Source organism: Mobula hypostoma, chromosome 23 (genome assembly GCF_963921235.1).
Source record: "Mobula hypostoma chromosome 23, sMobHyp1.1, whole genome shotgun sequence".
NCBI lineage: Eukaryota > Metazoa > Chordata > Chondrichthyes > Myliobatiformes > Myliobatidae > Mobula > Mobula hypostoma.
Genome location: NC_086119.1, coordinates 2644500 through 2668970, shown reverse-complemented (window position 1 = coordinate 2668970; position 24471 = coordinate 2644500). Strand labels below are relative to the sequence as shown.

Genomic DNA, 24471 nt, shown 5'->3' with positions numbered 1-24471 from the left:
TCTCCGCTGCAGTCTGTGGCAAAGCATTCCACAGATTCCTTACTCTTTGGCTAAAAAATAAATCCTTCTTACCTTTGTTTAAAAAGGCTGTTCCTCAAATTTAAGGCTGTGCCCTCTAGTTCTGGATACACCCACCATAGGAAATATCCTCTCCACATCCACCCTATCTAGTCCTTTCAACATTCTGTAGGTTTCAATGAAATCCCCTGCATTCTTCCAAATTCCAGTGAGTACAGGCCCAAAGCTGCAAACACTTCTCATATGTTAACCCTTTCATTCCTGGAATCATCCTCAGGAACCTCCTCTGGGCTCTCCAACGACAACACATCCTTTCTAAGACATGGGGCCCAAAACTGATGACTATACTGCAAGTGCAGCCTGAATAGTGTCTTATAGAGCTTCATCATTATCTCCTTGTTCTTACATTCTATTCCCCTTGAAATAAATGCCAACATTGCATTTCCCTCCTTTACCACAGACTCAATGAGTCTTGCACAAGAACTCCCAAGTCCCTCTGCACCTCTGATGTTTGAACCTTCTCCCCATTTAGATAACAGTCTGCACTATTGTTCCTTTTAGTAAAATGCATTATCATACATTTCCCAACACTGTATTCCATCTGCCACTTTTTGGCCTATTCTTCCAATTGGTCTAAGTCCTGCTGCAATCTTATTGCTTCCTCAGCACAACCTATCCCTCACCTGTCTTCATCGTCTGCAAACTTTGCCGCAAAACCATCAATTGCATTATCCAAATCACTGACAAATAATGTGAAAAATAGTGGTCCCAATACTGACCCCTGAGGAACACCACCTGTCACTGGCAGTTAACCGGAAAATGTCCCCTTTATTCCCACTCACTGCCTCCTGCCTGTCAGCCATTCCTCTATCCACGCCAGTTTATTTCCTGTAACAGCATAGGATTTTTATCTTGTTAAGCAGCCTCATGTATGACAGCTTATCAAATGTCTTCTGAAAATCCAAGTAAGTGACATCCACGGCCTCTCCTTTGTCCACCCTACTTGTTACATCCTCGAAGAACTCTAACAGATTTGTCAGGCAAGATTTCCCTTCACAGAAACTATGCTGACTTTGACTTATTTTATCATTAGTCTCAAAGTACCCTGAATCCTCATCCTTAATAATGGACTCCAGCACTTTCCCAACCACTGGAATCAGAATCCGGTTTATTATCACCAGCATGTGTCACGAAATTTAACTTAGCAGCAGCAGTTCAATGCAATTTGTAATACAGTATAGAAGAAGAAAAAAATAATAAGTAAATCAATTACAGTGTATATATATTGAATAGATTAAAAATTGTGCAAAAAACGGAAATAATATATTAAAAAGTGAGGTAGTGTCCAAGGGTTCAATGTCCATTTAGGAATCGGATGGCAGGGGGGAAGAAGCTGTTCCTGAATCACTGAGTGTGTGCCTCAGGCTTCTGTACCTCCTACCTGATGGTAACAGTGAGAAAAGGGCATGCCCTGGATGCTGGAGGCCCTTAATAATGGCCGCTGCCTTTCTGAGACACCGCTCCCCAAAGATGTCCTGGGTACTTTGTAGGCTGGTGCCAAAGATGGAGCTGACTAGATTTACAACCCTCTGCGGCTTCTTCCGGTCCTGTGCAGTAGCCCCCCCATACCAGACAGTGATGCAGCCTGTCAGAATGCTCTCCACAGTACATCTATAGAAGTTTCTGAGTGTTTTTGCTGACATACCAAATCTCTTCAAACTCCTAATGAAGTAGAATTGCTGCCTTGCCTTCTTTATAACTGCAGCGATATGTTGGGACCAGGTTAGATCCTCAGAGAACTTGACACCCAGGAACTTGAAGCTGCTCACTCTCCACTTCTGATCCCTCTGTGAGGATTGGTATGTGTTCCTTCAGTTAGGTTAGGCTAATTGGCCTATAATTTCCTTTGTTTTGCCTTCCTCCCTTCTTAAAGAGTGGATTGACATTTGCAATCTTCCAGTCCTCCAGGACCATGCCAAAATCAAGTGATTCTTGAAAGATTATGACCAATGCATCTGTTATCTCTTCAGCAACCTCTCTCAAGGACTCTCACGACAGCAGCTCTATTTCATTAAGAGTTTGAAGAGACTTGGTATGTCATCAAGGACTTTCAAAAATGTCTACAGATTTACTGTGGCAAGAATTCCAGCTGGTTGCATCACTGTCAGGTGTGGAGGGGCCACTGCACAGGATTGGAAAAAGCTGCAGAAAGTTGTAAACTCAACCAGCCCCGTCATGGACACCAGCCTCCCCAGCACTGAGGAAATCTCCAAAAGGCAATGAGTCAAAAAGCGATGAAGGACCCCCATCACCCAGGACACGCCCACTTCTCATTGCTACCATCAAAAAGAGGTACAGGAGCCTGAAGACCCATATTCAATGATTCAGGAAGAGCTTTTTCCCCTCTGCCATCAGATTTCTGAATAGACGATGAACCCATGAACATGACCTCATTTTTTTGGCTCTCTTTTCACTCTACTTATTTAATTATATAAACATATCCATATTTACAGGGGATTCCAGTTAACTGGGACACATTGGGACCAGTGCATTTTGGTCCAATTCAGTGGCTGACCCAATTAGCTAAAGTTTCATGGAACTAGTTAAAAAGGTATAAAAAAAGACAAACTACTGTTTAACTGAATAACTAATTAAGTACTTAAATGAAATACAGAACAAATTAGAACACTACCAGTACCATGGTTGATGTGTCCATCGTATCCAATGATGACAGGAAACCTATGCAGGAGAATTTCTGGTGGAAAAGCTGTTGCACTGGGACGATCCACTCTCTCAACTTCGGAGGTCCGGGTCCAGTGGGACGAGTAGTCATCAGAACTTGTGTCTTCCTTGGTTGCAGTAGATGACCATGACACGTTCTCTTCCTTGTCGTCCCTTTGCTCTCCACGGAATATAGAACCACCTTCCTGGCCATTGGATCTCACTGTAGGTCTCACCCGCTTGTCCACTGGAGCTGATGTTGTGTGCTCGGACAGGCATGTCCCTATCTCACCAGGGTATGAGGTCCCCCAGCTACCCTCACCCGGTCTAGCCTGCCTGTCAGAGCAGTGTAGCAGGGTGTGGCTGCTGTCACATGCGAAAAGTTACTTGGAACGACGGGAGAGAGCTGAGTGTCTAGTGGGGACCAAAGATAACATTCAGAATGATTGTCCATACTTCAAATTCTTCATAGTACCTAACTTGTTGAAGTAGTGAAGTAGTTTCATTTTCACTCCCGACTCTTCCTCACATCTCCAAGCCTGAATGCTTGAAACCACAGTGAGCAAAACCATTCTAAATTGTCTTATTGCTTGTTTCTTGCCAACTATCAGTGACAAAAATCACTGTTTTCTGACCACAAACACATGCTATTTAAGAACTGTTCTCTCTAAGCCCATTGTAGTGCATGCGCAACTAAGGCTAGTAAGTTTTATGAAATTTCTCACTATATATATATTTCTTATTGTGATTTATAGTATCTTTATGTTGTGCACCGTAATGCTACCACTAAACAACAAACTTCGCGACATATGTTGGTGATATTAAACTTGATTCTGAACACACCCAGTGACTAAGCTAGCTTGTTACATTCAGATAACAGCTGATCTAAGATCTTCTCATGCAACTGGAGTGGAAAACCTTCCAACATAAAGGGTCACTTCAGCCAGTCCAGTTGGATCTGGACTCTCCTCTGCTGACCTGTGTGAATTAATACCCTGCCTGAGCACCCTGAATCTGAGAGATGATGGTAATTTCGATCACAGTGCCTAGACCATTCGACCTTTCACCTTCAGACAATTAATCAAACTTCAACCTTCCAATCAGAAACGGTCACCTCATTGCCCAAGTTCAAAGTATTATTATTATTAAAGTACCTCTAAGTCACATTCACTACCCGGAATTCATTTTCTTGCACGCATTCACAGTATCAATGAAAAAAACTACACACAAAGACAGAAAAAAAACCAACGTGCTATGATAAACTATGTAACGCAGATAGGTAGATGGAGAATACTGACAGTCAGTTGTCAAGTCCTCGAAAGTGAATCTATGTGTGTGGAATCAGCTCAGAGTTGCGGTGAGTGAGTTACCCGCTCCGGTTCAGGAGCCTGATGGTTGTCCGGTAATAACTGTTCCTGGCCTGCTGGTGTGGGACCTAAAGCTCCCGTACCTCCCGCCCGAGAGCAGCGACTAACCGAGTCGCACCCTGCCGAGCCCTCGGTACTACCTGCCCGGACACTGCTGCAAACGTACCCCCGAACAGCCCGCTCTAACACTCTGTCACTGTCACTGCTGGTTTTCAGTTGGACATCTAGCGGTCCGCCTAACGATGGCTTTCACAAACTTTGAATCCCGCTCCGACTTCGAGGGCATCTTTATCTCTCCGGCAACCACCGCCCTGTAAACTGCAGCGGCCAGTGTCGGGGCTCCTGGTCTGAGACCAGCCGTTCAATCCGTTCATCGGCTTACCTGCCTCCCCAGACACGGACTCTCGCGAAGCGAAGCGAGCCGCTCCCAGCGCACGAGTTTACCCTCCCCTTTCGCCTCGATCGATATCTGCCGTGCCGTGACGTGACGTGAACACCTCCGCCTCGGCTGAACCAACTCAGTACGGCCGGACTGCAGACAGCAACGTGGCTGAGAAAGTGATTGCTCCACAGGGGTCCCGGCTAAAAATAACTCGGCTTCCTGTCCACGCAGGCACAGTCGTTCTAGCAGGGAAGGCTCGGGGAAACTGCTGGGACTGGATGATAAACCGCTCCCACCTCCCATCAGACCATGATACGCCAAGACCAAAGCACTAGGCGGGGAGTAAGGCCATTCGGCCCGGCGAGTCTTCTTCTATCACGCCTCATTTATTACCCCTCTCAACCCCATTCTCCCGCCTTCTCCCTGTAACCTAATCGAGAACCTATCAACCTCCACTTTAAATATGCCCACTGATTTGGCCTCCACAACGTCTATGGCAATGAATTCCACAGGTTCACCACCTCATCTCTGACCTCCTTTGGATTCTGAGGTTGTGCCTCTGGTCCTAGATTCCCCTACTATGGGAAACATCCTTTCCACATCCACCCTATCCAGGTCTTTCACTGAGATCCTCCTCATTCTTCCAAACTCCACCGTGTACAGCCGTCAAATGTGGCTCCGAAGTTAACCCTTTCGTTCCCAGGATCTATAACCACCCATAGCCCCTCTCTAATGCAAGCATATCTTTTCTTAGATAAGGAGCCCAAAACTGCTCACAATACTCCAAGTGTGGTCTGATCAATGCCTTATAAACCCTCATTATTATACCCTTGCTTTTATATTCTAGTCCCCTTGAAAGGAATTCTAACATTGCAACACACACAAATTGTTGGAGGAATTCAGCAGGTCAGGCAGCATCAACGGAGAGAAGTAAACAGTTAACATTTTGTGTTCTTGGCCCAAAAATCGCATGTCAACTGTTTATTCCTGTCCGTAGATGCTACCTGACCTACTGAATTCCTCCAGCATTTTGTGTGTGGTTGCTCTGGATTTCCGGCATCTGCAGAATCTCCTGTGTTTGTGATTCCAGCATTGTTTTTACCTTCCTAACCCAATTCAACCTACAAGTTAACCTTTAGGGAATCCTGAACTAGGACTCCCAAGTCCCTTGACACCTCCAATTTCTGAATTTTCTTCCCATTTAGAAAAATTCTGCAGCTTTAATCCTTCTTCCAAAGTGAATTTCCCTACACTTCCTTGTGCTTGATTGCATCTGCCACTTCTTTGCCCAGTCTCCCAACAGTCTCCATCTCCTACGGAGTCTCAGAGCACCACAGAACAGAAACAAGCCATTTGCCCATGCCAGCCCAGTCTGCCTAGTCCCATCTAACAGCACCTGGACAATCCCCCCCCCCCCCCCTTCGTCCATGTACCTACCCAAATTTCTCTTAAATTTTACAATTGATCAAAAATCCACCACTTCCATGGGCAACTTGTTCCTCACTCTCACCACTCTCTCAGTGAAGAAGATCCCTCTCAGGTTCCCTTTTGGTATTTCACCTTTCACCCTAAAGGTACAAATGCAGACAGTGCAAAGAGTTAAGTTGTAACACAGAGGCAAAATTCAACAGGGGAAAGAATGCAGGACTGAAGGTGTTGTATTTAAAAGCACTTAGCGTTCGGAATAAGGTGGACAAAACTCAAGGCGCAATCACGGATTGGTCAGTATGACCTGGGCATTACTAAATTGTGGCTGAAAGATGGTCGTAGTTGGCAGCTAAACATTAAAGGATAGACTTTGTATCGAAAGGACTGGCAGGAAGGCATTGGCAGTGGTGTGGCTCTGTTGGTAAGAGATGGAAGTCCACCTTTAGAAAGAGGTGATATAGTGTCAGAGAATGTTGAATCTTTGAGGGTGGAGTTAAGAAACTGCAAGGGTAAAAAAAACACTATGAGTATCATATATAGGCCTCCAAATAGTAGCTAAGATGGGAGGTTGAGATTGCAAAGGGAGCAAGAAAAGGCATGTAATAAGAGAATTGACCCAATTGTAATGGAGAATTTCAATATGCAAGAGGATTGGGAAAATCAGGTTGGTGTTGGATCACAAGAGAGGGAATTTGTTGAATGCCTGTGAGATGCTTTTTAAAGCAGTTTATGCTTGAGCCTACTCAGGAAAAGGCTATCTTAGATTGGGTGTTGTGTAATAACCCAGATCTTATTAGGGAGCTTAATGTAAAGGAACCCTTAGGAGGGAGTAATTTCATAATAAGATTGAATTCATACTGCAAATTGAGAGGGAGAAGCATAACTCACATGTATCAGTATCACAATGGAATAAAGGGAATTACAGAGGCATGAGAGAGGAGATTGCCCAGGTGGATTGGAGGAGGATACTGGTGGGGATGACGGCAGAGCAGAGATGGCTGAAGTTTCTGGGAGTTTCTGTTCACAAGGCGCAGGTTAGATGTATCCAACAGAAGTAGTAGTCCTCAAATGGCAGGGGTAGGCAACCGTGGCTGACAAGGGAATTAAGGACTGCATATAAGGTAGCAAAAGTGAGTGGGAAGTTGGATGATTGGGAAGCTTTTAAAATCCAACAAAAGGCAATTTAAAAAGCTATAAGAAGGGAAAAGATGAAATGTGAGGGCAAACTAGCCAATAATATAAAGCAGGATACCAAAAGTTTTTTCCAATTATATCAAGAGTAAAAGGGAGGTGATAGTTTATATTGGACCACCAAAAAATGTTGCTGGTGAGGTTGTAATGGGGGGCAAGGAAATGGCCCATGTACTTAATGGGTACTTTGCATCTGTCTTCACTGTGGAAGACACTAGCAGTGTGCCAGAGTCCATGAATGCCAGGGAGCAGGAGTGAGTGCCATTGCTATTACAAATGAAAAAGCGCAAGGCCACTCAAAGGTCTTCAGGTGGTTAAGTCACCTGGACCAGATGGACTACATCCCAGAGTCCTGAGAGAGGTTGCTGAAGAGACAATGGATGCATTAGTTATGATCTTACAAGATTCACTTGATTCTGGCATGGTCCCAGAGGACTGAAAAATTGCAAATGTCACTACACTCTTTAAGAAGGGAGGAAGGCAAAAGAGAGGAAATTATCTGCCAGTTAGCCTAATTTCAGTGGTTCGGAAAGTCTTGGAGTCCATTATCGAGGAAAATATTTCAGGGTACTTGGAGACTAATGGTAAAATAAGTCAAAGTCAGAATGGTTTCTGTCAAGGGAAATCTTGCCTGACAAATCTGTTGGAGTTCTTCAAGGAAGTAACAAACGGGGTGGACAAAGGAGAGGAATTGGATGTCATTTACTTGGATTTTCAGAAGGCATCTGATAAGGTGCCACACATGAGGCTGATTAACAAGATAAAATCCCATGGCATTACAGGAAAGATACTGACGTGGATAGAGGAATGGCTGACAGGCAGGAGGCAGTGAGTGGGAATAAAAGGGGCCTTTGGCTGGCTGCCAGTGACTAGTGGTGTTCCTCAGGGTCAGTATTGGGACTGCTGCTTTTCACATTGTTTGTCAATGATTTGGATAATGGAATTGATGGCTCTGTGGCAAAGTTTGCAGATGATACGGAAACAGGTGTAGGAGCAGGTAGTGCTGAGGAAGCAATGTGATTGCAGCAGGACTTAGACAAATTGGAAGAATGGGGCAAAAAAGTGGCAGATGGAATACAGTGCCGGAAAATGTATGATAATACATTCGAAGAAGGAGTCTGAGAGTCAGAGCGGGAGTGTGGAGGAAGACATTTTTGAATTTTTTGGGTTTTTTTTCCATCGGCGTTCTGAGAGGCGGGACTGCGCAGGCGTGTGACGTCGGGCTGTGCAGCGCGGCAGATTTAAAAGGAACAGAGCCTCATACAGCAGGCAGCGTAGTTTGCGGGCAGCGGAGTGAGCCGGGAGCAAAGTGAAGGCTTAAGGGCTTCAGCTCAACGGGCTTAGGCGGAAATGGGCGAGGCGAGGAAGGTTTGGTATTCATTTTTTGTTGTTATTTGAGGAGAGGGGCAGTATGACTGTGAGGGCAGTTTGCTGTTCTCAGTGTCGGATGTGGGAGGCCCTGGAGTCTCCAAGCCTCCCGGACGTCTACATCTGCGCCAAGTGCATTGAGATGCAGCTCCTAAGGGACCGCGTTACGGAACTGGAGCTGCAGCGCGATGACCTTCGTCTGGTCAGGGAGAGTGAGGAGGTGATAGAGAGGAGTGGAAGGCAGGTGGTCACGCCGGGGCCACGGGAGGCAGACAAGTGGGTCACGGTTAGGAGGGGGAAGAGGAAGAGTCAGGTAATAGGGAGTACCCCAGTGGCTGTGCCCCTTAACAACAGGTACTCCTGTTTGAGTACTGTTGGGGGGGACAGCTTACTCGAGGGAAGCGACAGTGGCCGTGCCTCCGGCACAGAGTCTGGCCCTGTAGCTCAGAAGGGTAGGGCAAGGAAGAGGAGGGCAGTTGTAATAGGGGACTCGATAGTAAGGGGGTCAGATAGGCGATTCTGTGGATGCAGTCCACAGACCCGGATGGTAGTTTGCCTCCCTGGTGCCAGGGTCCGGGATATTTCTGATCGTGTCCAAGATATCCTGAAGTGGGAGGGTGAGGAGCCAGAGGTCGTGGTACATATAGGTACCAATGACATAGGTAGGAAAAGGGATGAGGTCCTGAAAGGAGAATATAGGGAGCTAGGAATGGAGTTGAGAAAAAGGACCGCAAAGGTAGTAATCTCGGGATTACTGCCTGTGCCACGCGACAGTGAGAGTAGGAATGCGATGAGGTGGAGGATAAATGCGTGGCTGAGGGATTGGAGCAGGGGGCAGGGATTCAAGTTTTTGGATCATTGGGACCTCTTTTGGCGCAGGCGTGATCTGTACAAAAAGGACGGGTTACACTTGAATCCTAGGGGGACCAATATCCTGGCAGGGAGATTAGCGGGGGCTACTGAGGTGACTTTAAACTAGAATGGTTGGGGGGTGGGAATCAAATTAAAGAGGCTAGGCGTGAGGAGGTTAGTTCACAACAGAGGGATGGGAACCAGTGCAGAGAGACAGAGGGGTGTAAAGTGAGGGTAGAAGCAAAAAGTACTAAGGAGAAAAGTAAAAGTGGCAGGCCGACAAATCCAGGGCAAGCATCAAAAAGGGCCACTTTTCAACATAATTGTATAAGGGCTAAGAGAGTTGTAAAAGAGTGCCTGAAGGCTTTATGTGTCAATGCAAGGAGCATTCGTAATAAGGTGGATGAATTGAAAGTGCAGATTGTTATTAATGATTATGATATAGTTGGGATCACAGAGACATGGCTCCAGGGTGACCAGGGATGGGAGCTCAACGTTCAGGGATATTCAATATTCAGGAGGGACAGACATGAAGGAAGGGGAGGTGGGGTGGCGTTGCTGGTTAAAGAAGAGATTAACGCAATAGAAAGGAAGGACATAAGCCGGGAAGATGTGGAATCGATATGGGTAGAGCTGCGTAACACTAAGGGGCAGAAGACGCTGGTGGGAGTTGTGTACAGACCACCTAACAGTAGTAGTGAGGTCGGAGATAGTATTAAACAGGAAATTAGAAATGTGTGCAATAAAGGAACAGCAGTTATAATGGGTGACTTCAATCTACATGTAGATTGGGTGAACCAAATTGGTAAAGGTGCTGAGGAAGAGGATTTCTTGGAATGTATGCGGGATGGTTTTTTGAACCAACATGTTGAGGAACCAACTAGAGAGCAGGCTATTCTGGACTGGGTTTTGAGCAATGAGGAAGGGTTAATTGGCGATCTTGTCGTGAGAGGCCCCTTGGGTAAGAGTGACCATAATATGGTGGAATTCTTCATTAAGATGGAGAGTGACGTAGTTAATTCAGAAACAAAGGTTCTGAACTTAAAGAGGGGTAACTTTGAAGGTATGAGACGTGAATTAGCTAAGATAGACTGGCAAATGACACTTAAAGGATTGACGGTGGATATAGAAACATAGAAACATAGAAAATAGGTGCAGGAGTAGGCCATTCGGCCCTTCGAGACTGCACCGCCATTTATTATGATCATGGCTGATCATCCAACTCAGAACCCAGCCTTCCCTCCATACCCCCTGACCCCTGTAGCCACAAGGGCCATATCTAACTCCCTCTTAAACATAGCCAATGAACTGACCTCAACAGTTTGCTGTGGCAGAGAATTCCACAGATTCACCACTCTCTGTGTGAAGAAGTTTTTCCTAATCTCGGTCCTAAAAGGCTTCCCCTCTATCCTCAAACTGTGACCCCTCGTTCTGGACCTCCCCAACATCGGGAACAATCTTCCCGCATCTAGCCTGTCCAATCCCTTTAGGATCTTATACGTTTCAATCAGATCCCCCCTCAATCTTCTAAATTCCAACGAGTACAAGCCCAGTTCATCCAGTCTTTCTTCATATGAAAGACCTGCCATCCCAGGAATCAATCTGGTGAACCTTCTTTGTACTCCCTCTATGGCAAAGATGTCTTTCCTCAGATTAGGGGACCAAAACTGCACACAATACTCCAGGTGTGGTCTCACCAAGGCCTTGTACAACTGCAGTAGTACCTCCCTGCTCCTGTACTCGAATCCTCTCGCTATAAATGCCAGCATACCGTTCGCCTTTTTCACCGCCTGCTGTACCTGCATGCCCACTTTCAATGACTGGTGTATAATGACACCCAGGTCTCGTTGCACCTCCCCTTTTCCTAATTGGCCACCATTCAGATAATAATCTGTTTTCCTATTTTTGCCACCAAAGTGGATAACTTCACATTTATCCACATTAAATTGCATCTGCCATGAGTTTGCCCACTCACCCAACCTATCCAAGTCACCCTGCATGCTCTTAGCATCCTCCTCACTGCTAACACTGCCACCCAGCTTCGTGTCATCCGCAAACTTGGAGATGCTGCATTTAATTCCCTCATCCAAGTCATTAATATATACTGTAAACAACTGGGGTCCCAGCACTGAGCCTTGCGGTACCCCACTAGTCACCGCCTGCCATTCTGAAAAGGTCCCGTTTATTCCCACTCTTTGCTTCCTGTCTGCTAACCAATTCTCCACCCACACCAATACCTTACCCCCAATACCGTGTGCTTTAAGTTTGCACACTAATCTCCTGTGTGGGACCTTGTCAAAAGCCTTTTGAAAATCCAAATATACCACATCCACTGGTTCTCCCCTATCCACTCTACTAGTTACATCCTCAAAAAATTCTATGAGATTCGTCAGACATGATTTTCCTTTCACAAATCCATGCTGACTTTGTCCGATCATTTCACCGCTTTCCAAATGTGCTGTTATCACATCCTTGATAACTGACTCCAGCAGTTTCCCCACCACCGACGTAAGGCTAACCGGCCTATAATTCCCCGGTTTCTCTCTCCCTCCTTTTTTAAAAAGTGGGGTTACATTAGCCACCCTCCAATCCTCAGGAACTAGTCCAGCAAGCATTTAAAGGTTGCATGGATGAACTACAACAATTGTTCATCCCAGTTTGGCAAAAGAATAAATCAAGGAAGGTAGTGCACCCGTGGCTGACAAGAGAAATTAAGGATAGTATCAATTCCAAAGAAGAAGCATACAAATTAGCCAGAGAAAGTGGCTCACCTGAGGACTGGGAGAAATTCAGAGTTCAGCAGAGGAGGACAAAGGGCTTAATTAGGAAGGGGAAAAAAGATTATGAGAGAAAACTAGCAGGGAACATAAAAACGGACTGTAAAAGCTTTTATAGATATGTAAAAAGGAAAAGACTGGTAAAGACAAATGTAGGTCCCTTGCAGACAGAAACAGGTGAATTGATTATGGGGAGCAAGGACATGGCAGACCAATTGAATAATTACTTTGGTTCTGTCTTCACTAAGGAGGACATAAATAATCTTCCAGAAATTGTAGGGGACAGAGGGTCCAGTGAGATGGAGGAACTGAGCGAAATACATGTTAGTAGGGAAGTGGTGTTAGGTAAATTGAAGGGATTGAAGGCAGATAAATCCCCAGGACCAGATGGTCTGCATCCTAGAGTGCTTAAGGAAGTAGCCCAAGAAATAGTGGATGCATTAGTGATAATTTTTCAAAACTCGTTAGATTCTGGACTAGTTCCTGAGGATTGGAGGGTGGCTAATGTAACTCCACTTTTTAAAAAAGGAGGGAGAGAGAAACCGGGCAATTATAGACCGGTTAGCCTAATGTCGGTGGTGGGGAAACTGCTGGAGTCAGTTATCAAGGATGTGATAACAGCACATTTGGAAAGCGGTGAAATGATCGGACAAAGTCAGCATGGATTTGTGAAAGGAAAATCATGTCTGACGAATCTCATAGAATTTTTTGAGGATGTAACTAGTAGAGTGGATAGGGGAGAACCAGTGGATGTGGTATATTTGGATTTTCAAAAGGCTTTTGACAAGGTCCCACACAGGAGATTAGTGTGCAAACTTAAAGCACACGGTATTGGGGGTAAGGTATTGGTGTGGGTGGAGAATTGGTTAGCAGACAGGAAGCAAAGAGTGGGAATAAACGGGACCTTTTCAGAATGGCAGGCGGTGACTAGTGGGGTACCGCAAGGCTCAGTGCTAGGACCCCAGTTGTTTACAATATATATTAATGACTTGGATGAGGGAATTAAATGCAGCATCTCCAAGTTTGCGGATGACACGAAGCTGGGTGGCAGTGTTAGCTGTGAGGAGGATGCTAAGAGGATGCAGGATGACTTGGATAGGTTGGGTGAGTGGGCAAACTCATGGCAGATGCAATTTAATGTGGATAAATGTGAAGTTATCCACTTTGGTGGCAAAAATAGGAAAACAGATTATTATCTGAATGGTGGCCAATTAGGAAAAGGGGAGGTGCAACGAGACCTGGGTGTCATTATACACCAGTCATTGAAAGTGGGCATGCAGGTACAGCAGGCGGTGAAAAAGGCGAATGGTATGCTGTCATTTATAGCGAGAGGATTCGAGTACAGGAGCAGGGAGGTACTACTGCAGTTGTACAAGGTCTTGGTGAGACCACACCTGGAGTATTGTGTGCAGTTTTGGTCCCCTAATCTGAGGAAAGACATCTTTGCCATAGAGGGAGTACAAAGAAGGTTCACCAGATTGATTCCTGGGATGGCAGGATTTTCATATGAAGAAAGACTGGATGAACTGGGCTTGTACTCGTTGGAATTTAGAAGATTGAGGGGGGATCTGATTGAAACGTATAAGATCCTAAAGGGATTGGACAGGCTAGATGCAGGAAGATTGTTCCTGATGTTGGGGAAGTCCAGAACGAGGGGCCACAGTTTGAGGATAGAGGGGAAGCCTTTTAGGACCGAGATTAGGAAAAACTTCTTCACACAGTGAGTGGTGAATCTGTGGAATTCTCTGCCACAGGAAACAGTTGAGGCCAGTTCATTGGCTATATTTAAGAGGGAGTTAGATATGGCCCTTGTGGCTAGGGGGATCAGAGGGTATGGAGGGAAGGCTGGGGCGGGGTTCTGAGTTGGATGATCAGCCATGATCATAATAAATGGCGGTGCAGGCTCGAAGGGCCGAATGGCCTACTCCTGCACCTATTTTCTATGTTTCCATGTTTCTATAATGCATTTTTGTAAAAGGAACAAAAGTACAGACTATTATCTAAATGGGGAGAAGCTTCAAACATCAGAGGTACAGAGGGACTTAGGAATCCTCGTGCAAGGCTCCCAGAAGGTTAATTTACAAGTTGAGTCTGTGGTAAAGAAGGCAAATGCAATGTTGGCATTTATTTCAAGGGGAATAGAAGAAAACAAGGAGATAATGCTGAAGCTTTGTAAGACACTAGTCAGGCTGTATTTGGAGTATTGTCAACAGCTTTGGGCCCCTTATCTCAGAAAGGATGTGTTGTCATTGGAGAGAGTGCAGAGGAGGTTCGCGGGGAAGATTCCAAGAATGAAAGGGTTAAAATATGAGGAGCTTTTGGCAGCTTTGGGTCTGTATTCACTGGAATTTAGAAGAATGCAGGGGGATCTCATTGAAACCTACCGAACGTTGAAAGGACTAGATAGGGTGGATGTGGAGAGGATGTTTCCTATGGTAGGGATAACCAGAACTAGAGGGCACAGCCTCAAAATTGAGGGGCGACCCTGCAGAAAAGAGGTAAGGAGGACTTGTTTTAGCCAGGGAGCAGTGAATCTGTGGAATGCTCTGCCACAGACTGCGGTGGAGGCCAAGTCCATGCGTATATTTATAGCGGAAGTTGATAAGATTCCTGATCGGTCAGGGCATCAAAGGATATGGCAAGAAGGCAGGTGTATGGGGTTGAGTGGAACCCGGGATCAGCCATGATGGAATGGCAGAGCAGACTCAATGGGCTGAATGGCCTAATTCTGCTCCTGTGTCTTAGGTTCTTATGCTTATGGATCTCTAGTTCTGGTCTCACCTACCTTGAGAGAAAAAGCCTGCTCGCTTTTACCCAATCTACACATCTCATAATTTTGAATACCTCTACCAAATCTTCCCTCACTCTCCTACCCTCCAGGGAATAAAGTGCTAACCTATTCAACCTTCCCATAACTCAGTCCCTCGAGCACAGAACACTGAACAGTACAGCATGGTATTGGTCTGCAGGAGAATTTGGACAGATTAGGAGAATGGGAAGTAACAGATGGAGAGGTGTCTGGTCATGCACTTTGGTAGAATTAGAATGAATAAAGGTGTAGATTATTTTCTAAATGGGGAGAAAATTCAGAAATCAGAAGTACAAAGGGACGGGATTCCCTGTGCAGGATGGGTTCCAGCACATGTAGGGGTGAAGGGGAATGAGAGGGTGGATGAGTTGGCCATTCCCTAATGGTTAACTAGCAGGTTGAGTTGGGAGGAAGGCAAATTGAGAGAACTGGAATATTGTTGTCGGCCGAATCAGAGGTGGTGATGGATCAGCATACGGGGGGAGATTGGAAATCTGCCTGAGTGGTGCCACAACAACAACCTCTCACTCAGTGTCAGCGACACCAAGGAGATAATTATTGACTTCAGGAGAAAACTGGATGTCTATGATCCAGTCATCACTGAGGGATCAGAGGTGGAGATGGTTAGCATCTTTGGTATTGTCATTTTTGAGCATCTGTCCTGGGACCAGCACGTAAATACCATTACCAAGAGAAGCACAGCAACTCTTCTACTTAGAAGGTTGCGTAAATTTGACAAGTCATCTAATACTTTGGCAAACTTCTATAGATGTGTGGTGGAGAGTATATTGACTGGCTGCATCACAGCCTGGTATGGAAACACCAATGCCCTTGGATGGAAAATCCTACAAAACGTAGTGGATACAGCCCAGTCCATCATGGGTAAAGTCCTTCCCACCACTGAGCACATCTACATGAAATGCTCTTCAAGGAGAGCAGCATTCATCAACAGGGACCCCACCACCCAGGCCATGCTCTCTTCTCACTGCTGCCATCAGGAAGAAGGTACAGGAGCCACACCACCAGGTTCAGGAATTTTTGTCCCTCAACCATCAGGAACTTGAATCAGAGAGGAATGACTTCACCCATCTTCACTTACCCCATCACTGAACTGGACTCACTTCCAAAGACTCTTCATCTCACATTCCCAATATTTATTCTTTTTTTTTTGTATCAACACAGTTTGTTTTTTTTTGCACATTAATTGTTTTCCAAACTGTTATGTTTGGTCCTTCATTGATTCTTGTACTACTGTGACCGTCTGCAACAAAATGAATCTCAGGGTTGTATATGGTGACATATGTACTTCAGTAATAAATTTACTTTGAACTTTGAATATTAATGAAAACAAGGATATAATGCTGAGGCTTTATAAGGCACTTGGAGTATTGTGAGCCGATCTGGGTCCATTAATTATGAAAAGAGGGTCCAAAGGAAATTCATGAGATGATTCTGGGAATGAAAGGGTTAACATATCAAGAGTGTTTGATGGTTCTGGGCCTGTTCTCACTGAAGTTTAAAAGAATGGGGTTGGGGGGTGGTCTCATTAAAACCCAATGAATGTTGAAAAGCCTAGATAGAGTATGGAAAACCTACAGCACAATACAGGCCCTTCAGCCCACAAAGCTGTGCCGAACATGTCCTTACCTTAGAAATTACCTAGGGTTACCCATAGCCCTCTATTTTTCTAAGCTCCATGTACCTGTACAGGAGTCTCTTAAAAGACCCTATTGTATTCACCTCCACCACCATTGCCAACAGCCCGTTCCACGCACTCATCACTCTCTGCGTTAAAAAAAACCTACCCCTGACATCTCCTCTGTACCTACTTCCAAGCACCTTAAACCTGTGCCCTCTTGTGCTAGCCATTTCAGCCCTGGGGAAAAAGCCTCTGACTATCCACACGATCAATGCCTCTCATCATCTTGTACACCTCTATCAGGTCACCTCCAAGGAGAAAAGGTCGAGTTCACTCAACCTATTCTCATAAGGCATGCTCCCCAATCCAGGCAACATCCTTGTAAATCTCCTCTGCACCCTTTCTATGGCTTCCACATCCTTCCTGTAGTGAGGTGACCAGAACTGAACATAGGACTCCAAGTGGGGTCTGACCAGGTTCCATTATAGCTGTAACATCACCCCTCGGCTCCTAAACTCAGTCCCACGATTGATAAAGGCCAATGCACCATATGCTTTCTTACCCACAGAGTCAACCTGCGCAGCAGCTTTGAGTGTCCTATAGACTCAGACCCCAAGATCCCTCTGATCCTCCACACTGCCAAGAGTCTTACCATTAATACTATATTCTGTCATCATATTTGACCCACCAAAATGAACCACCTCACACTTATCTGGGTTGAACTCCATCTGCCACTTCTCAGCCCAGTTTTGCATCTTATCAGTGTCCCACTGTAACCTCTGACAGCCCTCGACACTATCCACAACACCTCCAACATTTGTGTCATCAGCAAATTTACTAACCCATCCCTCCACTTACTTATTCAGGTCACTTATAAAAATCACGAAGAGTAGGGGTCCCAGAACAGATCCCTGAGGTCACCGACCTCCATGCAGAATATGACCCGTCTACAACTACTCTTTGCCTTCTGTGGGCAAGCCAGTTCTGGATCCACAAAGCAATGTCCCCTTGAATCCCATGCCTCCTTACTTTCTCAATAAGCATTGCATGGGGTACCTTATCAAATGCCTTGCTGAAATCCATATACACTACATCTACTACTATACCTTCATCAATGTGTTTAGTCACATCCTCAAAAAATTCAGTCAGGCTTGTAAGGCACAACCTGCCTTTCACAAAGCCATGCCGACTATTCCTAATCACATTATGCCTCTCCAAATGTTCATAAATCCTCCCTCTCAGGATCTTCTCCATCAATTTACCAACCACTGAAGTAAGACTCACTGGTCTATAATTTCCTGAGCTATCTCTACTCCCTTTCTTGAATAATGGAACAACATCTACAACCCACCAATCCTCTGGAACCTCTCCCATCCCCATTGATGATGCAAAGATCATCACCAGAGGCTCAGCAATCTCCTCCCTCACCTCCCACAGTAGTCTGGAGCACATCTTGTCCGGTCCCGGTGACTTATCCAACTTGATGCTTTCCAAAAGCTCCAGCACATGGAGTGGATGTGGAGAGGGTGTTTCCTACAGTAGAGAGTCTAGGACCAGAGGGCACAGCCTCAGAACAGAACGCCCATTTAGAACAGAGATGACAAGGAATTCCTTTAACAAGAAGGTGAAGTATCTGTGGAATTTGTTGCCACAACTTTGTAGAGGCAAAGTTATTGGGTATGTTAAGGATGAAGTTGATTGGGTTCTTGATTAGTCAGGGTGTCAAAGGTTACAGGGAGAAGGCGGAAGAATGGGGTTGAGAGGGGTAATACATCAGCCATGATGGAATGGTGGAGCAGATTCGATGGGCCGAATGGCCCAATTCTGCTCCCTTATCTTATGGTGTTATGGCCCATGATGTTGTGTCAATGTTTTAAGCTACTCTAAAATCAGTCTAACCTTTCCCTCCCATGTAGCCCTCCATTCGTGTGCCTATCTAACAGCCTCTTAAATGAGTCTCCTAATGTATCTGCCTTCACCACTACCCCTGAAAACATAGGATCGGAAGGTGCAAAATCTTTAGGGGTTGAGCTAAGAAATCACAGGGGTAAAAGGACCCTGATGGCAGTTATTTATAGGCCTCCAAACAGCTGCAGTGATGTGGACTACAAATTACAACAGGAAATAGAAAAGGCTTGTCAGGAGAGCAGTGTTATGATAATTGTGAGGGATTTTAACATGCGAGTGGATTGGGAAAATCAGGTCAGCACTGGATCTCGAGAGAGAGAATTTGTAGAATGTCTGCGAGATGGCTTTTTAGAACAGCTTGTTGTTGAGCCCACTAGGGGATCGGCTGTACTGGATTGGGTATTGTGTAATGAACCAGAGGTGATTAGAGAGATTGAGATGAAGGAACCCTAAGGAGGCAGAGATCATAACATGATTGAGTTCACTGTGAAATTTGAAAAAGAGAAGCCGAAATCTGATGTGTCGGTATTTCAGTGGAGTAAAGGAAATTATAGTGGTATGAGAGAGGAACTGGCCAAAGTTGACTGGAAAGAGACACTGGTGGGAAGGACGGCAGAGCAGCAGTGGCTGGAGTTTATGCGAGAAGTGAGGAAGGTGCAAGACAGGTATATTCCAAAAAAGAAGAAATTTTCGAATGGAAAAAGGATGCAACCGTGGCTGACAAGAGAAGTCTAAGCCAAAGTTAAAGCAAAGGAGAGGGCATACAAGGAAGCAAAAATTAGTGGGAAGACAGAGGATTGGGAAGTTTTTAAAAGCTTACAAAAGGAAACTAAGAAGGTCATTAAGAGGGAAAAGATGAACTATGAAAGGAAGCTAGCAAATAATATCAAAGAGGATACTAAAAGCTTTTTCCAGTATATAAAGAGTAAAAGACAGGTGAGAGTAGATATAGAACCGATAGAAACTGATGCTGGAGAAATCGTAATGGGAGATAAGGAGATGGCAGAGGAAATGAATGAATATTTTGCATCAGTCTTCACTGAGGAAGACATCAGCAGTATACTGAACTTCAAGGGTGTCAGGGAAGAGAAGTGTGCACAGTCACAATTACAACAGAGAAAGTACTCAGGAAGCTGAATAGGCTAAAGGTAGATGAATCTCCCGGACCAGATGGAATGCACCCTCATGTTCTGAAGGAAGTAGCTGTGGAGATTGCGGAGGCATTAGTGATGATCTTTCAAAAGTCAATAGATTTTGGCATGGTGCCGGAGGACTGGAAGATTGCAAATGTCACCCCGCTATTTAAGAAGGGGGAAAAGAAGCAAAAAAATTATAGACCTGTTAGCTTGACATCGGTGGTTGGGAAGTTGTTGGAGTCGATTGTCAAGGATGAGGTTACAGAGTACCTGGAGGCATATGACAAGATAGGTAGAACTCAGCATGGTTTCCTTAAAGGAAAACCCTGCCTGACAAACCTATTGTAATTTTTTGAGGAAGTTACAAGTAGGGTAGACAAGGGAGATGCAGTGGATGTTGTATATTTAGATTTTCAGAAGGCCTTTGACAAGGTGCCACACATAAGGCTACTTAACAAGATCAGAGCCCATGGAATTACGGGAAAGTTACATAGGTGGATAGAGCGTTGGCTGATTGGCAGGAAGCAGAGAGTGGGAATAAAGGGATCCTATTCTGGTTGGCTGACGGTTACCAGTGGTGTTCCACAGGGGTCTGTGTTGGGGCTGCTTCTTTTTACACTGTACATCAACGATTTGGATTATGGAATAGATGGCTTTGTGGCTAAGTTTGCTGATGATACAAAGGTAGGTGGAGGGGCTGGTAGTGCTGAGGAAACAGAGAGTCTGCAGAGAGACTTGGATAGATTGGAAGAATGGGCAAAGAAGTGGCAAATGAAATACAAGTTGGAAAGTATATGGTTATGCACTTTGGCAGAAGAAATAAACAGGCAGACTATTATTTAAATGGGGAGAGAATTCAAAGTTCTGAGATGCAAAGGGACTTGGGAGCCTTTGTACAGGATACCCTTAAGGTTAACCTCCAGGTTGAGTCGGTGGTGAAGAAGGCAAATGCAATGTTGGCATTCATTTCTAGAGGAATAGAGTATAGGAGCAGGGATGTGATGTTGAGGCTCTATAAGGCACTGGTGAGACCTCACTTGGAGTACTGTGGGCAGTTTTGGGCTCCTTATTTAAGAAAGGATGTGCTGACGTTGGAGAGGGTACAGAGAAGATTCACTAGAATGATTCCGGGAATGAGAGGGTTAACATATGAGGAACATTTGACCACTCTTGGACTGTATTCCTTGGAGCTTAGAAGAATGAGGGGGCACCTCATAGAAACATTTTGAATGTTGAAAGGCATGGACAGAGTGGATGTGGCAAAGTTGTTTCCCATGATGGGGGAGTCTAGTACGAGAGGGCATGACTTAAGGATTGAAGGGCGCCCATTCAGAACAGAAATGCGAAGAAATTTTTTTAACCAGAGGGTGGTGAATCTATGGAATTTGTTGCCACGGGCGGCAGTGGAGGTCAAGTCATTGGGTGTATTTAAGGCAGAGATTGATAGGTATCTGAGTAGCCAGGGCATCAAAGGTTATGGTGAGAAGGCGGGGGAGTGGGGCTAAATGGGAGAATGGATCAGCTCATGATAAAATGGTGGAGCAGACTTGATGGGCCAAATGGCCAACTTCTGCTCCTTTGTCTTATGGTCTTATGTTCCACACACCCACCACTCTCTGCATTAAAACCCTACCTCTAACATCCACCCTATACTTTTCTCCAATCACCTTAAAGTTATACCTAATCATATTTCTGCCTTGGGAAAAAGTCTCTGGCTGTCCGCTCAATCTAAGTCTCATATCATCTTGTACACCTCTATCAAGTCAACTTTCATCCTCCTCCTTCCAAAGAGAAAAGCCCCTAGCTCGCTCAGCCTTTCATCATAAGACATGCTCTCTAATGCAGGCAGCATCGTGGTAAACCTCCTCTTCGCTCTCTCTAAAGCTTCCGCATCCTTCCTATAATGAGGTGATCAGAACTGAGCACGATATTCCAAGTGTGGTCTAACCATTGTTTAACAGAGCTGGGATCCTATTTTAATCATTTACCATATTTCATCTTTTCTCCTCTGACTGTTTTTTTTTTAGTTGCCTTTTGTTGTTTTTAAAAGCGTTCCAATCCTTTAGCTTCCTGCCAGTGTTTGCAACATCATAAGCCATCTCTTTTGAGTGTGTCCTTCTGAAACATTGACTGTTTATTCATTTTCATAGATGCTGCCTCTGCTGCTGAGTTCCTCCAGCATTTTGTGTGTGTTACACTTTCTTTTGTGTTTATGCTGTCTTTGACCATAAGACATGGGAGCAGAATGAGGTCATTCAGCCCATCGAGTCTGCTCCACCGTTCCATCATGGCTGATTTATTATCCCTCTCAACCCCGTTCTCCTGCCTTCTTCCTGTAGCCTTTGACACCCTGACTCATCAAGAACCATCAACCTCTGCTTTAAGTATACCCAATGATTTGGCCTCCACAATCACCTGTGGCAATGAATTCCACAGATTCACCACTCTCTGGCTAAAGAAATTCCTCCTCATCTCTGTTCTTTGACTTCCCTTATCAGCCATGGTTGTGTCATCCTCCCTGTAGAGTGCTTCTTCTTCTTTGGGAAGAAAATGATCCTGTGTCTGAATTATTCCCAGAAACTCCAGCCCTCGCTGCCCTGTGGAAGCCTCAGTCTGGCAAAGATTAAGGTAGTGTGAGTTCATTCACCTTTGGGCAGGATGAAGAACTAAGGACGTGAGCAGACCAAGACAAGGTAATGATACTAATGAAGAACTGAGAGCCACACACTGACTATCGGAAATAACATGTTATGTTTATTGGCTATTAATATCTGTAATGGCACTTTGTGTTTGTATTCCTATATGTGACAAGGGATTATAGGTGTGCAAGATTACATTTGGTCAATATCTGTATAAAATTAACTTCTGAGCAGTTTGGTGATGGGCTGGACTGTTCTACTTGGGGGCAAGTAAATAAAATGTGATTGGAAAACAAATACCAGTTACCAGAGTCCCGTTAATCAGTAACATTGTCCCTGCTAGTGTCCCCTTCCAATCAACTTTGGCCAGCTCCTCTCTCATGCTACTGTATTTCCCCTTACTCCACTGTAATACTGATATATCTGATTTATTATAATACAGTGATTTTTAATTTAGTTATTTTTTATTTCTGCGCAGGCAGATGAGATGAGTTCAGTTGGCCATTTGATTACTAATTTTCTTGGTTCAACACAACATTGTGGTCCAAAGGGGCTGTTAAATTCTCTGCTGCAAACCCACAAAGCAATTAGTCCCTCTGAGAAATTTTAAAAAGGGAAGAACTGCCTTCCACACTCAGAGCTTCTGATTCAGATGCATTTATCACACATACATGGAAACATACAGAAAATGTCTCGTTTGCCTTAATAACCAAACCCCAAGATGTTCCAGGAGTCAGTCCACACCCGTCCCCACACCCATTCTGACACCAACAGAGCATGTCCACCACATTCAGCCGAACAAATTGGAACACAAAGCCACAATAGCAAGACAAAGCCCTGTCATTCCTTCCCCCGCCCCTCCAGACTGACACACAGAGATCATCCTCCTGCTCCAGGTGAGACCTTCAGAGCTCCAGTCACTGCCCAGGCTGCAGCGGTCAGGCCTTCACTTCTGGATCTTCCGTTGACCCACAGGCCCTCATCTTCAGTGTCGAACCCCGGACGAGCTGACTGGATTACAGGCTCGAGCCCTGCGCATGCTGACTAACTGGCTCTCGTGCCTCCTGCTCAGATGGACATCTGATTTTAGAACCCAGAAACTTGCGACAGCCCAAACTCCACAGATGTCCTTTTGTCACCAGTCCATGACACTGGCCTTAGAGCCCAGAGTTGGGAGTGAGGGGGGTCTCAGTTTTGGCCTAAATACTAGCACCCACACGTTGCTGTCCCTAAAACCGAATCAGACCTCTAACTCCCCACAGCCTTGACCCTAAACTCTAATCTGACCACCGATACCCATATCCCTGTCCTAAACCCTAAACTGACCTCTAACGCCCCACATCCTTGTCCCTAAACTCTATCTGACCACCCATACCCACATCCCTGTCCCTAAACCCTAATCTGACCCATTCCGCAGGAGGAGAGAGAGCAGCGTGCCATGCGTGCGCAGCCCTCCGATGAAAAATGATATCGTATCCGTTAAATAGTGGCCGTGGACAGTTCTGATTTGATAGAGATGGACGTGAAAGCACACAGGAACATCTGGAAAAATTTCTGAAACGCTCGTTTGCTGCTGTCGTTACTGCGCGGTTGGGAATCTTCTAGAGGGAAGGCCTCAAAGTCCCCGGCTTTGCCTGCTGTTGGTGACTGAGAATGAGGTCAAATCGTTCAGATAGAGATGGCGCTCAGTACTCGGGGTCGGAGAGCTGATTCAGAGGCTCGAAGTTTTCGGATGACTCAGAGACAGATTGTGGTCGGGCATGGCAGGGAGGGTTTTTCTTCCTTCTCCTGTCTGCGTGAGATGTGGTACACTTGAGAAACTTTGAACTTTTACTGTGCTCATGGACTTCTTCATCAAGTTATGGTATTGTTGCACTGTTTGTAACTATATGTTATAATTATGTGGTTTTGTCAGTTTTTTCAATCTTGGTCTGTCCTGTGTTTTGTGATATCACACCGGAGGAAATATTGTATCATTTCTTAATGCATGCATTACTAAATGACAATAAAAGAGGACTCCGTGTCTTCATAATCTAACTCCTCACATCCCTGTCCCTAAACCCTAATCTGACCTCCAACCCCCCCACATCCCTGTCCATAAACCCTAATCTGACCTCCAACCCCCCCACATTCCTGTCCCTAAACCCTAATCTGACCTCTAACCCCCCCCCCACTCTTACCCAGGTCTGCTCCGTTTAATTGTCCCTTTCTTTTATTGCCTCCTCCTTTCCAATTA

At 45.2% G+C, this 24471-nt stretch overlaps 1 protein-coding gene across 3 annotated transcripts in view; it reads right to left on the bottom strand.

Annotated features, from left to right (window-relative positions):
- serpinf1 (serpin peptidase inhibitor, clade F (alpha-2 antiplasmin, pigment epithelium derived factor), member 1) overlaps positions 1-4676 on the bottom strand; it is a 36003-nt gene extending 31327 nt beyond the window's left edge. The window contains exon 1 of one of the 3 annotated variants that reach the window (XM_063030974.1): positions 4489-4676. The gene's annotated coding sequence lies outside the window, so the exon portion shown is untranslated. The other 2 variants (XM_063030972.1, XM_063030973.1) reach the window with 2 other exon arrangements.
- Between the last annotated feature and the right edge of the window lie 19795 nt (positions 4677-24471).